Below are 16801 nucleotides of genomic sequence, written 5' to 3'. Positions count from 1 at the left end.
ACGACTTAATACAATGCTGATGATGTGTTTTTCAATATTAAACTTCAATATTAATGTCTGTAAGCTGGAACTTTACAATAAATTTAATAGTTTATATTGTTTGTTTGTTTCTTTTGTTTTGGAATTTCGCACAAAGCTACTCGAGGGCTATCTGTGCTAGCCGTCCCTAATTTAGCAGTGTAAGACTAGAGGGAAGGCAGCTAGTCATCACCACCCACCGCCAACTCTTGGGCTACTCTTTTACCAACGAATAGTGGGATTGATCGTCACATTATAACGCCCCCACGGCTGGGAGGGCGAGCATGTTTGGCGTGACGCGGGCGCGAACCCACGACCTTCGGATTACGAGTCGCACGCCTTACGCGCTAGGCCATGCCAGGCCCGTTTATATTGTAGTTTGACAATTTGTTCTTCACTCCAGGGTAAGAATATTGCTGATTAGACGTTTCTTTGTTTGTAGGCTAAAATAAAGTAATTAACTAAATTAATAGATGAATTTTACAATGTTTATATATAATGTTTTGTTGTTGTTTTTTACATTAAGCACAAAGCTACATGAAAGGCGACATGTGCTCTTCCTATCATGGGTATCGAAACCTGGTTTCTAGCGTTGTAAGTCTGCAGACACACCGCTGAGCTACTGTAGGGAGTGGGGTGAGATAATGCTTTGTTTTTGAATATCAAATATGAAATGTTTATTTTTGGATGTCTGCATAAAACCACCACGCTCCTAATTTTAGCTGACAGACAGGAAGAAACACAGCTAGTCGGCACCACTCACTATCAATTACTAATATTTGTTTACTACTTTAATGTATCTATACAAGAATATATCAGTCTCTTTATGGTTTAATGTATTTACACAATAGGATAATAATAAGATTTGACTGTCACACTTATAATGCACCCACGGCCCTAAAGTGAGGAGCACGAATATATACATATATATTACAGAAACGGGATGTGACAACTAAGTCATGCCCAGCCCAACATCAAGTACGATTCAATCATTTGTCTCATTGTCGAGAATGTACAATGTTATCTATAATACACAATAAGTAAGCTTACCTTTACTGATTGTTCTTTATTTAAGATGTCAAGTCTGACGCAGAGCTGGTGGTGTGAATCAGTGTTTCGTTACTGGTACCTTATATGAGTTACACATAAAATAATCTCGTTCCTACTCACCCCGGATGCACGTCATATGCCAATGAATAATACTGTTCACGGTCTTTCTCACAGAGACTCAGTACATTTCCTGTATGGTTAAAAAAAACCACGCACGGGAACTAACTTTTATTTCCTTCGGTTAATGCAACTTTGGGCATAAAACCCATATCTTATATATTTACAAAAGTATCTTTTTGAATAATAAACTGAATAAGTAATACTCCAGTCTTTTTTCATTGTTTAATGTGTCTATATAACACAGGAATCTTTTTTTTTTTGTTGAATCTATCATATAAATAATTAATTTTACTGTTTAATGTGCCAGCCCAACACGGAAATTGGTTACTATTTTAATTTATCAATATAAAACATTAAGCTTTCTCTTGGTTCCATGTATTTATTTAATACATTCTGTATATCTGTTTTTCACTGTTTATTTACAACTGACGATATTACGATCTTAGTTTAACTTCCTGGGAACAACAACAAGTATAAATGTTAAAAATTTATTCATATCAAAATTAAATTCTATTTAACAGTTAGTGATATCTTATAATTCCTCATGTGGTTGATGACACCAGAATAATTTTATTTTTCACACGTAAACAATTTGCGCAAAGCTACACGATGGCTATCTGCGCTAGCTGTCCATAATTTAGCAGTGTAAGACCAGAGGGAAGGCAACTAGTCATCACCACCCACCGCCAACTCCTGGGCTACTCTTTTATCAACGAATAGTGGGATTTACCGTCACATTATAACGCCCCCACGACTGAAAGGGCGAGCATGGTAGGTGTGACGGGGATTCGAACCCGCGACCCTCGGATTACGAGTTGAACGTCTTAATTAACCTGGCCATGCCATGCACCAAGTTCTCTTAATATATTTAACTAATACTTCTTGATGTATGAAGTTTTTTAATCATACATTTAACTTATATCTAGTTGGAGAATTTCAGCTTTAATAATTATTTCATCAGTATTGTACGTGTTGTTATTCTCTTTATATGTGTGTAAAGTAAACATGTCTATATAAAAAGCTTTAATGTTTATAAAACATTTTTTTTGTTAGTAATAAACTCCTAAAGGGACATCGTAAAAGAGAAAAATATATTGTGCTCGCGAGATACTAAGTGGCGCGTACGCGATAGAATTTTGTAAATTTACACATGTGGTCAGTCATAACAGAAAGAGATGACCATAATATTTTAACAATCTAATTAAATGAAGATAAAGGAGAACTTCATACATAAGTTCATTTCATTCACTTTTGTTTGTTGTACAAAAAGATCTGATGTAATGACCCTACTAGTGGACATGGGTGGTTTACAGTAGCTAGGTGGTCATGGTTTATTCACATTGTCTCTTTAGAGATAAATAAGGAAACAAATAAGTAGGTCATCTGTCTTTGGACATTCTTTGATCATGCCAAACGCCAACCATTTCTGATTATATTAATCTTGACAGTTTATCATTTTAGTATAGTAACCATTGTCGACCTTTATAAACTTTTAAACCAAACACGTCAAGGTACGTGTCAGCTTTTCTGTTTTTCAAATGATAAGAAATTAAAATCGGCTCATTAGAGAAACTCCCTTTGCCTGACTTCCGTCTAGTACATGCAGAAATACCACTGTATGGTCTTTTTGGTTCATTCCGTAGAAATGAGATCACTGTCTAGGCAGATCGAACATTGATAAATAATCCAGAAATTAATTATGAAAATCTTTTCTTGTTACAAAATTTTTAACTGAGATTTTCGCTTATGAACTTGAATTTTAGAAAAAAAAAAGTAAAATAGTATATATGAAGAACAAGAAAAGGGTGGGATGAAACATTTGTATCATCCAGTAAGCAAGACTAATGTTAGTCAAGTTCTCTGGCTGAAACGTTGACAACATAAATCATCTTCCCTTACAGCAATTTTAACATTTCTATTACATGACAATATAGTTTCCTTTCTTTGTTATTCAAGTGTGTATAAAAGAAGTATTATTGTTTTGGCCACTTCACTGAAGGTACTGATTCTGTTTAAGTAAATAATTCATGGTAAAATCAAGACACGTTAGCGTGTCGTGCAACAAAAACACACTGTTATTAACAGGTGCGTTAGTTTAGAGAACTTCCACTTTCTGTATCTCCGTCTGTGTTATTCCAAACTATCAAATATGTGGATGTGCACTATTTGACTCTTATTTCACATATCAGATATCAAGGGAATCTATTAAGAGATACATGAATTATAAAATCTCCAGTTTTAACTGAATTTCTTCCTTTTATTTTTTCATTGCATCGAAAATACGGGAATTTTATTTTAAACAAAAACATCGTTAACTTTCATGGATAATTTCATCTTTGGTGCACTAATAGATCTTTAGAACCAACAATCTTTGTTTAAATATAAGTTACGTGTGCAAAGTTATTAAACAAAAAATCACTCAATTTTAATCAAAATATATAAGCACGCCTAATTAAAAAGTCATATGAGCTATCGGCCTGAACATTTACTGCAGCTCTACCAAAAAGTAATAGTTCTGGTGCTCTAAATCAGTCATCTTTAATCCGAATGAAAAACAAACAAAATAAAGATGAAAGCACGTGCATAGACATAAGAATTGGTTAGGCCAAGCAAACTATATTATCAGTTTCTAGCTCAAGTTTTCAAAAGAATCATGGGGTGGATGGTTGTTATTCATTGCCATTTTTTCAGAACAGATTTGATAAATGTTATGAAATTATCCTAATTAAAGAGAGTTTAGCGTCACGTGATATTAGTTAAAGAAATTAACATTAACAATAATGCATGATACAAGTGTAGCGAGTGCATGCAGGGGATGACAAGAAACTGTTAATCTACTTTCCATGACGTTACTATAAAGGAAGTTATTAACACTGTTTTAGAGAGGAAAACTACCATCATATATTTTAAAGTAACTGGTTGTATCTGCAAAAGAATAGGTCTGTTCTGAATAATAGGTTTATGATCCTAAAGCAAATGTTGGTTGTTATCGAGTGCTATTTTCTAACCTGCTTTGGTTAGTTGATGTGTATTAACATATAGCCATGATATTTAATCAAAAACACCTGGTGTGAACAAATGGGAGGGCGAAAAAAGATGGTGTGTGTGACTTAAAGGAATGAAATGAAGATTGGGGCCGAAACTGGTAACCATACTTATATCATTGATAACACGTTTACACCAAGTATTAATTCATTAGTTAGCTATGCCACGCATTTTGTTTTTCTTGTTATCATTATTACAAGTTAATATAATTAGTCAGAGGTTTAGATTTGATGTTTTTAACGCAGTCCTTCGTTTTTATTTTGTTTACTTAATTTTATTAGTATAAATTTTCTACGTCCCCGCTTGTACAGGTGTAAGTCTACAGGATTTACAACTCTAAAATTACGTGTTCGATTCTTCGCGCGGTGGACTCAGCAAATAGTCTGATGTGGTTTTTTTATAAGAAAGCACACACACATTAATTTTCTCTAACAATGATTATACATGTATATAACTCTTGAAATATTATACAACAAATCATTACATTTTCTAGCAACATAAATGTCAGTTTTAATATACTTTGGACATCAACTGGTCAGATTTTGTAATATAATCATATTTTTGTATTACTTTTTCAAATTACAGTTGTTGAGTAAACGTTTGAATTGACACTCGTTAGTAAGAATGCTGTTTCGCTACAATATTAAAATCTCCAGCACTTTACTTCATTTAATTATATCATAAAGTAACGTCATAGAGTTTTTAAAGTTATAAAGCAAAACTTTTTTTAAGTAGATAGTTCACTAATACTGAGAAGAATTTCAAAGCAAATCCAGTGATTGTGAGTTACAATATAGCAAAATTAAAAAAAAAAATCCTTTTACATCTTTCATTACTCTGCTTTGTCCAAACCTTTTTTTTAACCGTTTCATTAGTGAATGAAGAAGGACCACTGTCCCTGAACATTCCTAGGGGATCACGTCTCTCCACAGATCCTGCTCGTTCTGTAGTTTTTCTCTATTTCATCCAGTATGTCACATATCATTGCTCTCCTGATTTTATATTATACATTTGATTATTGATGTATTTGTGCTATCAATGTGTATCACCACACAACAGAACATAATTATTTATTATCGCAGTTTAACATCGCACAGCATGTTATACATATTCAATGTCATTTTTAGCATTAAACAGGATGTCATATGTCTGTTTACTACGGCAATATTACATGTATTGCCTTTCTATATTTATTATAGAATATAACGTTGAGTGTTAGGTGATACATCTTTTATACTTATGGTAATATCATACAATAAGTCACGTATCTTCACTGTCTGAGATAATATTATCTTTAGGGTAACACCACACAGCAGTATTTATGTTTCTTGATGACGAGAAACCCACTTGAAATAAAAGTGTATCTCAGAACGACTGGTATTATTGTTAAGGAGAGAACAAAGTTTTGACCTTCCTAGGTCGTCTTCAGGTTAAGACGGGTACGGGATTGTAGGGAGCGTTTATACTCTCGTTCATAAGACACGTGTCCGATAAAGTAGAACATACATTCTCTTTAGGATAGCGTCAAATAGTAGGACATTAGGCTACATTTATCTTTGTTCTCCTGGGATAGTATCACATAACAGGCCGTATATCTTAACTGATTAGAATAACGGTTATACTCAGGACTTACATTTATATCGATTTAGAATAATGTTATATAACATACTTTAGATCATTACTATTGTGGGATAATACTAAAATTAATAAGATGATTTTGATATTTAAAGAATGTTGGTAACTAGCAATGTTTGGCGCACTTAAAATCTCCCACAACCTCTCTAGCAAGATTATCTACAAAAGGTTTAGTTGATAATGTGTTATGCAAAACAAACAAAGGAACGAAAACACACAAATACAAGAAGAAAAACTGGGGCATACTCAAATATATGTTGCAACTGTTTTGCACATTATAATTTATTTTATCAAATTGCTATTTACACGTTTCACTTAAGACAAAAATAATATCTAAAATACACAGCTGTATCTGTTTATAACTATGAACAAACTGCGAAATAACGTTTTAAGCGAAACCCAAATGCCAGTAGGAGTTTTGTGGTATGTGGCCAAACATATTCAAGTACATATTCCACATGCACAGAGTGGGTTAGGTGCTCAGCTCTGTCATAAATGCAATGTCGTTCATATTGCAATAATCGTTGAACACTTTCGATTTTGTCCAAGTACATTATATATATAATACTCTAGTATATTTTAAATTTAGTTGCATATCCTGTTCACATCTGTTTCGGATCTTTATGGCTAGATACAGTGGGTGTAATAGATTTCATACTGGCGATGACGTAACGTACATAAATATTAAAGGCTTCTGAGTATGTTCAGCCACTTGTGAAACATCTGAAACTACTAAAAACAATTAGAGATAAAACAGGGTAGTAACGAATATTCCTTACTTATTCCTAAACGAAAAATAAGTCGTATAATTTCAAACTTTCAGTTCAGAAACTTCAAGGATATTATTCAATATCCTTTCTGAGACCAGACAGATTAACTAACTATGTGTTAATAAGTTTCATAAAGAAAGAAACAATTATTACAGGTTTATTGTTTTTAACAAAACATCAGTATGAAATTATTCAAAATATATGTTATAAATAGAAATACCCCCAATATGCTGATATTAATAAAATAGACACAAACAAAAATAGTACGGCCGAACACTTTCGATATATCAGTATTAGCGTTTTTGAAACTGACAAATAGTTCATCGCTAACTCAATAGTTGACCTATGTGGCTTCCATTCTGAGTACTTTGGTTCGAAGCAATAGGGTATTGACGCATCACTGTTTGTGATTGATCCACCACAGTGTCTTAAGAGAACATAGAGCTTGTTAAAGGCATTGGCAATTTATCTTTTCTTCAGCACTAAGAGTATTTTTCATATCTTCAGTACAAGAGCATCATAGCAAAGTTCCATTGTAATGATGATAGACAACAAGAGAAATGTGATGGATAGGGGTATGCATTTTAAAAATTCATAATAAAAATGACTTTGCATAAAGGAGAAAAATATTGTCTGATCAGTATTAAGTTTCATGAACGAAACATTCAAATATCATAAGTGATTCGGTAAAAATAAAGCTAAGTGTTACAACTTTTACATGGCGTTTTAGAGAAATATATCTGAAATAATGGCTTCATAACTGTTCATAAATATAGTAAAATCTTTACATTTTCTTACCTTCAAATAAACCTACTGATCGAGATGAGGAGCAGGATATCCACACAGCATGGTGAGCTTGCTAAAAGTTTACTTTGGCAAAAAATGATAAAAATTTTGATACCAGATTCGAATAACACAAAAAGAATGTTAAAAGTGGCCAAACAAATATAACTGTTTTGTACACATGAAAAATCTTCATCATCAAATCAACTGGAAATTAGTCATAATAATGCATAAAGTTAGAAATCATGTTAAAATAATTATTTTGGAAAGCTCACTAATCTAAAGGTTGCCAAACACTTAAAAAGAGCACATCTTCGAAAGCTCGCATAAGACACTCATATAGAAAAACTAGAAAGATTGCTCTTTTCATGAAGACAGCAATCGCTTCCCGTCAGGTAGCAGAGAGAGAATTCTTCATCGTGTTTTTTGCATTACTTTCATTTTAGGGTCCTAAAACCAAACCAGAAAAGGAATTTCGACCTTATCAAAACATGTGTAAAACCAATTTCCCCAACTATTCATCAAATCTAAGCCACAAAGTAATCTAATTTTCTTTAAAGACCAACAGCAGTAGATAACAAAACAAACATTCCACCAACAGCTATAGTGCATCTCTCGACATCCGACCGTCAATCCAGATGATATACACGAACAGGCACAAGCTAAGATCCTCAGTTGTCAGATTCCGAATCTAACGAAGAAAAATACGACGTTGGAAACTGCTGGTGCACATGATTTGAGATAGTACCGAGTGACATACTCCAAAAGATCTTTTGAAGAATATGACCAAAAATGCTCTTATCAACAAAACACTCTAAAACCACATACCAATCTTCAGTAAACGGATAAATTTCCAAGCTATATAACTTACTACTCCACATATAAGTGACTTAATCGATGTTACGCTTCATTAATGTGAGGCTTTTTACAGTTTAGGTTCTAAATTCGGGCACTGATAGGGTAGAATATTTAGATCTCCCCAGTAAATATGAGTTTTTTTGGGGGGCTCCAATTTCCTCCCCTTGGATTTGTTGAAATAATATTCCCGTTTATTGAATTTAGGATCTTTATTTAAAATATAGATTGTAAGTTTCTTGCAGGAAAGACGACAAAAAAGTTTCTCTAGAAGCAAGTTAAGTTGCATGACTGCTTAGGCTTTTCTGCTTCCTCTGCTGCTATTGAGTGAATAGAGCAGGCCTGGCATGGCCTTGTGGCTAAGGCGCTCGCCTTGTAACCTGAGGATCAGGGGTTCGAATCCATATTACCAAAATTGGTAACTCTATCAGCGGTGGGAACTTATTATATGACAAACAATCCCCTATTAGTTTGTGAAAGAGTAACCCAAAAACTGGAAATGGATGGTGTTGGCTAGTTGGTTTCTTTCTAATCTATCGTTGCTAAAGTAGGAACAGACAGCTCTCGAGTTGTGAGTTTTGCGTGAAATTAAAAACAAAACAACATTGGGAATAGACAGTTCACTAGATAAAGTTTTTGTTTTGTCACGAAGTATTTTGATAATAGCTCTTAAGCTATAAGTGAGGTGAAGAGAAGTGTTCAATTCCTAAACGCTCCTGATCCCTAGAGTAAAAACATCTATCTTGGATAAAAAACAAGAAGCTTTTTTCACAAAACAAAGTTGGACTGAAGAACACACTTGAAACTGTCCACCCTTGTATCCTTATACAATTGTGGTTGTTCTATAATACTTTATTTTGGCGTGTAAACAGGATTTAGAAAATCTATATTTATATAATGTAGTAGAAGCTTTGAAGACAGGAATCTAGCTTTGCGTGAAATTAAAAACCAACAACAAACAAATTCAACAAACACCGCTTAGATTTAAAGAAAACTATTGTGTGCGTTTACACAAAATGTCACATGTATATGCACAAATGGCTCTTTTGGGTTGAGAAAATATTTTACGTAGAATGTCATATTTTGTTACTAGGTTTTGCCAAATGTTGGTTATTTGTCTGCTGATGTCGGGAATATATGGTATGCAGCAGTATACGGTTTCGTGATTTTTTGATTCATGAGATATATTTACTTTTGTTAGTTGATTTTGCTTTTTGTTTAGGTGTGTGCGTATAATGTTTTCTACGGTTTATGGAGGAAACATATTGATGTTGATGAAATATTGTTTTATTTTGTCTAATTCATCGTTAATTTTATCTGGTGAGCATAGTTTTATGGCTGTGTTTATTTGGTTTCTTAGTATGTTGAGTTTTTGTTTTGTTTCATGTGCTGAGTCCCAAGGAATGTATAGTTCAGTATGGGTTATTTTTCGGTGGATTTCTGTTTTAAATTGTGTGTCGGTTCTTGTAATTTTGAGGTTAAGAAATGATATTTGATTGCTTTCTTCCTGTTCACATGTGAAATTAATGTTAGGATGTATAGAGTTAATGCAACTGTGTCATCTACATATCTGTACCAGTATAGTGGTGGAAGTAATGCTGTGTTAATTGCTTGTGTTTCAACTTGTGTCATAAAAATATTGGCTAGAATTGGTAATACTGGATTTCCATGCTTAGGCCCTTTGTATGTATATAGTTGTGGTTGTTGAACATGAAGTTTGTCTTTATCGTGGTGAATTCTATGAGAGTTGCTAATTGGTTGCTGGGAATGTCTGTAGTTGGGTTAGGGTCTCGGATATAGAGTTTTAAGGCTATCTTGCAGGCTTCAGTGGTTGGAACTTCTGTAAAGAGGGATATAACATCGAAACTGGCCATTAAGGCTTTATGATTAAGTTGATTTAGATTAGACTTGAAATTAAAAGAGTCTTTGATGAATGAGCTGGCTGATGTTACATATTTGAAGAATGCCCATGCTGTGTATTTACCAAGATTGTAATTAAACGATTCATATGTGGACATTATTGGTCGTAATGGACAATCTGGTTTATGAGGTTTGGGGATGCCGTATATTTGTGGTGTGCGTGAGTCGGTTTTACGTAGGTAGGAATAAAGTGTTTGTGAAATTGTATTGTCTTTTTTCATTTTTAGTAATAATTTGTTCAGTTGCATCTTCGTGTGTCTTTGTTGGATTTGTGTGTATTGGTTTAAATTTATTCGTGTCTGATAGGATGTTTTTCATTTTTTTGGATGTATTCATTCGTCTTCATTATGACTGTAGCGTTACCTTTATCTGCTTTTAGAATTTTTATGTTTTTGTCTTGTTTTAGTTTTTAATGGAATTAATGTCTCTTTTTGTAAGATTGTTTTTTAGCTCTCTGTTTTGTGAAATTATGTTGATGGTTTTGTGAGAAAATTCTTTGAAAAAATCGTTTGAGATGTTGTTTTTGGAAAATATAAATTTTTAATTTTACCTGGGAAGTTTGGCTGTTGGATGTCAATAAAATTATCTAAGTTGTCTTCTTTCTGTTGGTTGTTTTCTGTAGAAAGTATCACAAGTCTCCTGGCTAGAGCTTCTAAACATGTTTTGATTTCTAAGGTTGGAATGTACCTAGGTGCTATTGCAAAGTTGACTCCTTTGTTAAGTTGATGTATCTCGTCTGTGTTTAATTGTTGGTCGGATCTGTTAATTATGAGGTTATCAACGGTTTGTCATGTTAATGTCTTTTTTGTTGTTTGCATCTTAGTTTTTCTAGTTTTTTGTTCTAGCAGATCTTTTTATCTCTGTCATTTTTAGTATTGATTTGGTTTATGTTTCGTTGTATAAGTCCGTAAATCTCTGGATTAATGCAGCATGCCAGTTGATGGTCTAGGTTCATTTTATGTTTCTGTAAGTCATGTAGTACTTTGTGTTTTGTGTTCAACATGGCTTTAAGTAGTTTTTCTGTAAATTACTTATACAACAACTTAAACCCAAAATAAACCAATATAAAGGAACGCCTTTATACCTATATTAATATAATAAAATAAATAATATAAAATTATATATTCAAACATCTAACACCGCCCTCCACATTCCGACACTTAGTTACACAACCCCTTCCAAACATGTGGTCAGCTTCCGGTCAGTTACCTCTTTCTTTGTGAATCTGACGATGACCGAAGAAGGTCGAAACGTTGTTCGCTCTTCTACGTAAAATATTTTCTCAACCCAAACGAGCCATTTTTGCATATATATTTCTCTACAAGTGGATTTTCTCGACATCACTAATTAAAATGCCACATGAATTATCGGTCTAACATTTTTATCACAGAATAAATATGGACTATTTTCAGTTTTTTGTCATTCGGATTAAGAACAAATGATTTAAAGCAGCAAAAGTATAAGATGAAAGCACATACAGATACGAAAGTATTGGTTAGGCCAAGCAAACTAAACAGTAGATTCTAACTCAAGTTTTCAAAAGATTCCTACTTGTGGACGGTTATTGATCATTATTGATTGCCAACTTTTTAGCAAAAATTTCTTAATTTTTATGAAATCATCTTATTTAGCGTCACGTGATAGTAGCTTAATCAGTTAGCATAAATAATAATGTTTGATACGGTTGTAGCAATTGTGTGGGGGTGATGACAAGAAACTGTTAATCTAAATTCTATGGCATTAATAGAAGCTATTAACACCACCAAATATTTTAAAGGATCCTGTTGGTTCTGTAAAGTATAGATTTATATGCAAAAACGGCTCGTTTGGGCTGAGCAACAAGTGGGTTTCTCGTCATCAAAGTATAGATTTGTTCTGAATAATACGGTTGCGATACTAAAGCTACTGCTGATTACTAACGAGTTTGCTTTTGTTTGTTGTTTATTTTTTTAATTTTGTGCAAAGCTATACGAGGGCTATCTGTACTAGCTGTCCCCAGTTTAGCAGTTTAAGACTGGAGGTAAGACAGCCGGTCATCACTGCCCCACGCCAACTCTTGGACTCCTCTTTTACCAATGAATAGTGGGGTGGACCGTCACATTATAACGCTCCCACGGATGAAATGGCAAACATGTTTGATGTGACGGGGATTCGAACCCGCGACTCTCAGATTACGAGTGGAGCGTTTTAACTACCTAGCCATGCCGAGCCATGACGTTAATCCATTTTTAGATATGACGTTAAGCATAATTATTTTGATACATTTTTTTACTAACTTAAATTAAGGTGTCAAAGAGTTATGTATATTTCACTGCTGATACTATGTAATATATAGCCAACATATGTTAGTTTCAAAGCCCTTGTCTGAAAACAATAAATTTTTCACCTTCCAGTTTAACATAAGCTTTAAGTATCGATTTGTTTTTCTCATTTTATTGTGATGCTTTCTTTCAGAGGTTGAAGTTAATTCAGAATATTTTTCATAATGTATTTGAAATTTCTCATTTTGTAAATTGTATATTATTTCAATTGACTTTGTTTCCTTTTGGTTTGTTTTTTTCAAGTACAGATTTGAAGTTAATTCTTTTACACTGATGTATCTGACCACACCCAAGGTCTCCTAAGTTATTTTACTCTGATCCTGCCAAAATTAATTTCGATTTGTGGGTAGGCTGGTAAAGATTCTGATAAGTAATATAATCCAATCGGGTATACGCATGCCTCAAGCTTTGTATTGCTCGTGCACAAAAATGTAGCTGATAACAGGGAAAGAAAAGTATTATAAATTAATTAACTCTAATCCTGCCAACAAGAGTTTGAAGTGTCGTGGTTATTAAGAATTCCATATTGTTTGTAAATAAAATTCCATATCACACAGTTTATTTTCCGTGTAACTTGTCACCAAGTGCGGCAATGTCTCGTAAGTAACAAGAAGCCGAGATGAAAATAATGCTGCATTTAGTGTATTATTCTATACTCTTTGAATATATCTTTTAAAGTTGAATTATAGCTTTATCTGAACACCTTACTGCCATTATTGAGTATTTTCACGGCTTGTGTAATAATAATAATGTTATTTTGTTCTTCTACCACACGCATTTTTTGTGGGAAATAATGTGTGTGTTTGTTTTCGTACAGCAAAGCCACAAAGGGATAGCTGCTCAGCCCACCGAGGGGAATCGAACCCCTGTTTTTAGTGTTGTAAATCCGGAGACATACCGCTGTACTAGCGGGGGGCTGGAAATAACAAAATGCTACTTAGCAATACGTTTAATTTGTAAGCATATTTTATTTCATAAATAAGTTTCATTTTTGTCACCAGGTAACAGCATCAACTGTTCTTATGTGGATATCTTTCTGACTTCTCATTGCACAAACGTGATATCTGCCAAGACAATTTCAGCAAAAATAAATAAAGAAAAATTTTAATTAATTTTGAAGGTATCAATAAGAATAAATATTCACGAAACTGATAAATCTATGTGATGATGTGTGACTTTAAAAACACCTGTTTCTAAATTATCAAAACAATAGTGGTCTACTTTTATTCAAATTTTGTCATCACAGTGAATTCTATAGTGATGGTTTAAGCACCTGCTAAGATCATCTTTTGAGCTTACATATTATGTTATTTTTGCCAGATGATCATAATTATGTAGCTGTTTTTATGTCAAATCTACCAACTTCTATTTAGTGGTGACCTGTATCTCGTAAATTTAATCATTTAACCTTTTGAGACAAAATTTCCTCCATGTTTTTACACAGTAGTACTCCTACCATTCTTTACATATGTTTCCACTGCCTGTTTTTCTGCTGTAACATTCATTTATTATGTTCTTACTATGTTCCCCATTTCGTCATCTTCTTCCTTGCTTTCTTTTTCATTCATGCTCTATATACTTTCCCTCACAATTTTATCTATCTCTTGCATATATTAATCTTCCCTCTTTTCATTTCGTTTTCTTCCCTTGGCCGGCGAGAGGGTGTAACTCTTTAACAGCCCGCTAGTCCCTCCTCAGACTGGAATAAAATGACACCAATGGTGATGGTGATATCTTCAAGTTTTCAGTGGAGCCTAGCCTGTGTCTATGTGTGGTATCACACTTTATGGCCTAGGATTTGTATAATGTCCTCGCTATTAATGGACGTAACCCTAGGATATCGTGTAGTTGATTCTATGCAACATGCAGCGAATTGAGGTGAAGTTGGAAGACGTAGGTTTTGTAAATATTTCCTCAGCATCAGTTCACTTATTCAGGATGCATGTAACATTCTGAAGGAACCATTCCAGCTTCACTGGTCCAATGAAATCCAAAATTACAGAAACTGACAAAATGGATATCTTATTAACAATAATTATTACCATTAAATTTTAAAAATTAGATAAATGTTCATTTATCAACCTACTCCAGTGAAACTGTTTACAAAATAGTGGGGAACAAATAATTAAGTATAGTGTGTGTTTTCTTATAATAAAACAACATGAGACAATCTAATAGAACCCTGATTTTAAACGTGTAAATCCGAAGACTTACCGCTATCCCAGTGGGGAGCAGAGTGTAAGGATGGTAATGCCAAAAATTACAGTAACAAAGTAGAGATAAAAACATAAAATCAAACAGAAATTTCTATGCAAATAGTGAGCAAGTACTGAGTCAACATTACAAGTTTATGGTTAATGTTTACTGTAAGAATGTATAGCACTATTCGGTTCATATGCCTTTAATCAATCTTAAATTCAGGTAATTGATAGGAATTCAAAAGTTAGTTATAGATGAAAGTTATTCTTAGAAAGATCTGGCTACTTATGTTGTGTTTTTTACGATTTTGTGTTTTCGTCCTTACCTTATTTATGTACTTTTTGATATTGACTTTCCTACATCATACTTAATTTTTGCATATTTTTATTATATGTACAAACATTACTGTTTGGTGGGTAGAAGATTCCTAACAATATCAACTTGTTAGCTCCATTGACATTAAATATTTCTTTCTCTAGTTACTTTTACTGTTCGTCTCCCAGTGGGACAAGTGCAAGTCTATGGGCTTACAACGCAAAATCTGGAGTTCGATTCCCCGCTGTAAACATAGATAAGTCATTATGGTTTTTACCATCAATGACCTTTGACTTTGGTGGTTTATATTTTACTGATAAGTCTCTAAATGAGCTGTTAATTACTTGATACTCTTTTAAATTATTGTTACATTACAAACAATAATTTAGAAACAATGTATTATAAAATGCAAATTTTAAAATTTCAAATGAAGTGAAGACTTTATTAAATTTTGTATTATAGATACATATTAAAACTTCATGCCCCCAGATGACAGAGCAGTAAGTTTGAGAACTTTTGCAAAAAAAGTTATCTGAATACATTACGCTCGATTGATCTATATTATACAAACGGTACAGATGTACAGTCTGTTTCTTAAGATTGATATAATATTGATATACTCTGTGAATGTTATTTTTTATCATTACAAATATTTGTGATGTTAAACTTATTATAAGGTAATAAAATTTTGTACATATCCTCTAAACGTAAAATGCAAAAATTTGTCTGGTACACATTACTTGTCGTTATGTACATACATAAACGATACTTCCAAACTAGATAGCAGTAGCGCAGGTATGGGAACTATATTTATTGTCAAGGGATGGTGGTTTCTCCAGTTATTATATATATATATGTATAGTGCTCACTTGATCAAATAAATTCATAAAAGCATCCCTAATATACCTAGAAATTTCACGATCAAGTTAAGAACCAAGCAGCGTCGATGAATATCAAGACATATAGTTACATGAACTATAATTACCAATCATCAGTTAGTTAGTAAGTGAAATGTTTAATGAAATGCTACTGAGTGAGTCAGCTGAGTGTCAGAAAAGTTATTTAGTGAGAATTATCACAACTATTTTGCTATTTAGTTACAGTGAATTTTTGTTAATCAGATCATTGACAATCTGCATGATTTTCCATATCAAAACATCTTCACAACAGGAAATTAAATGCACGCGGATTTGAACAGCTACATCTTATAACAAATATGCATTTCCTATAGATAAATGATTCAGTTATCTACATACACTCCAGCAGGTGTTCATTGGAATCAAGAAACAGGTTAATAATTACTGACCACAAAACGCCTACACTAAGCCATTGTTACAAATTAAGATTTTTTTCTGAGAACCACCTTCACAGCAGAGATGCAAACTTAAACTGTAATAGATATCGAGAGGTCATCATGCCAAGTCACAGTACTTCATAATAGAGATTGGTAGAAATGTGTTGTACAATAAAGTAAATCCAAGTGCAAGTTTTGGTACCATCAATAGACATTTCAGTGTAAAACAATGTAAGACAAATCAAATTACTTGCTGTTCTAACTGATTTATTCAGTGTTTTACCCTTTATTATAAGAAACTCCTATCCACCATTTCCACGATTGTCTTTCAGCTAACTCTCTAACTAATCTAACGAAGGTTTAAATTTAGTTAAAGAAAATCGTATTGCAAATATTTGTAAGACTTCCTTGACCTAAGGTCAGGCGCTCTCTAGCTAATAATTGAATCAAACAAATTAAAATATTAAACATGGATT

The 16801-nt window shown here is 33.2% G+C and overlaps 2 protein-coding genes across 5 annotated transcripts in view; one reads left to right on the top strand and one right to left on the bottom strand.

The window, feature by feature from the left end:
* The window catches only part of LOC143239701 (carboxypeptidase D-like), a 33617-nt gene extending 32405 nt beyond the window's left edge, over positions 1 to 1212 (bottom strand). Inside the window, exon 1 of one of the 4 annotated variants that reach the window (XM_076481085.1) lies at positions 1069 to 1212. The gene's annotated coding sequence lies outside the window, so the exon portion shown is untranslated. The remainder of the gene's footprint in view (positions 1 to 1068) is intronic. The other 3 variants (XM_076481087.1, XM_076481086.1, XM_076481088.1) reach the window with 3 other exon arrangements.
* Positions 1 to 16801, top strand: part of LOC143239702 (uncharacterized) — a 41852-nt gene that overhangs the window by 3019 nt on the left and 22032 nt on the right. The gene's annotated exons all lie outside the window — the stretch shown is intronic.

This window comes from Tachypleus tridentatus, chromosome 13, assembly GCF_004210375.1.
Source record: "Tachypleus tridentatus isolate NWPU-2018 chromosome 13, ASM421037v1, whole genome shotgun sequence".
NCBI classification, from domain to species: domain Eukaryota; kingdom Metazoa; phylum Arthropoda; class Merostomata; order Xiphosura; family Limulidae; genus Tachypleus; species Tachypleus tridentatus.
This window is presented reverse-complemented; position numbering and strand designations above follow the sequence as displayed.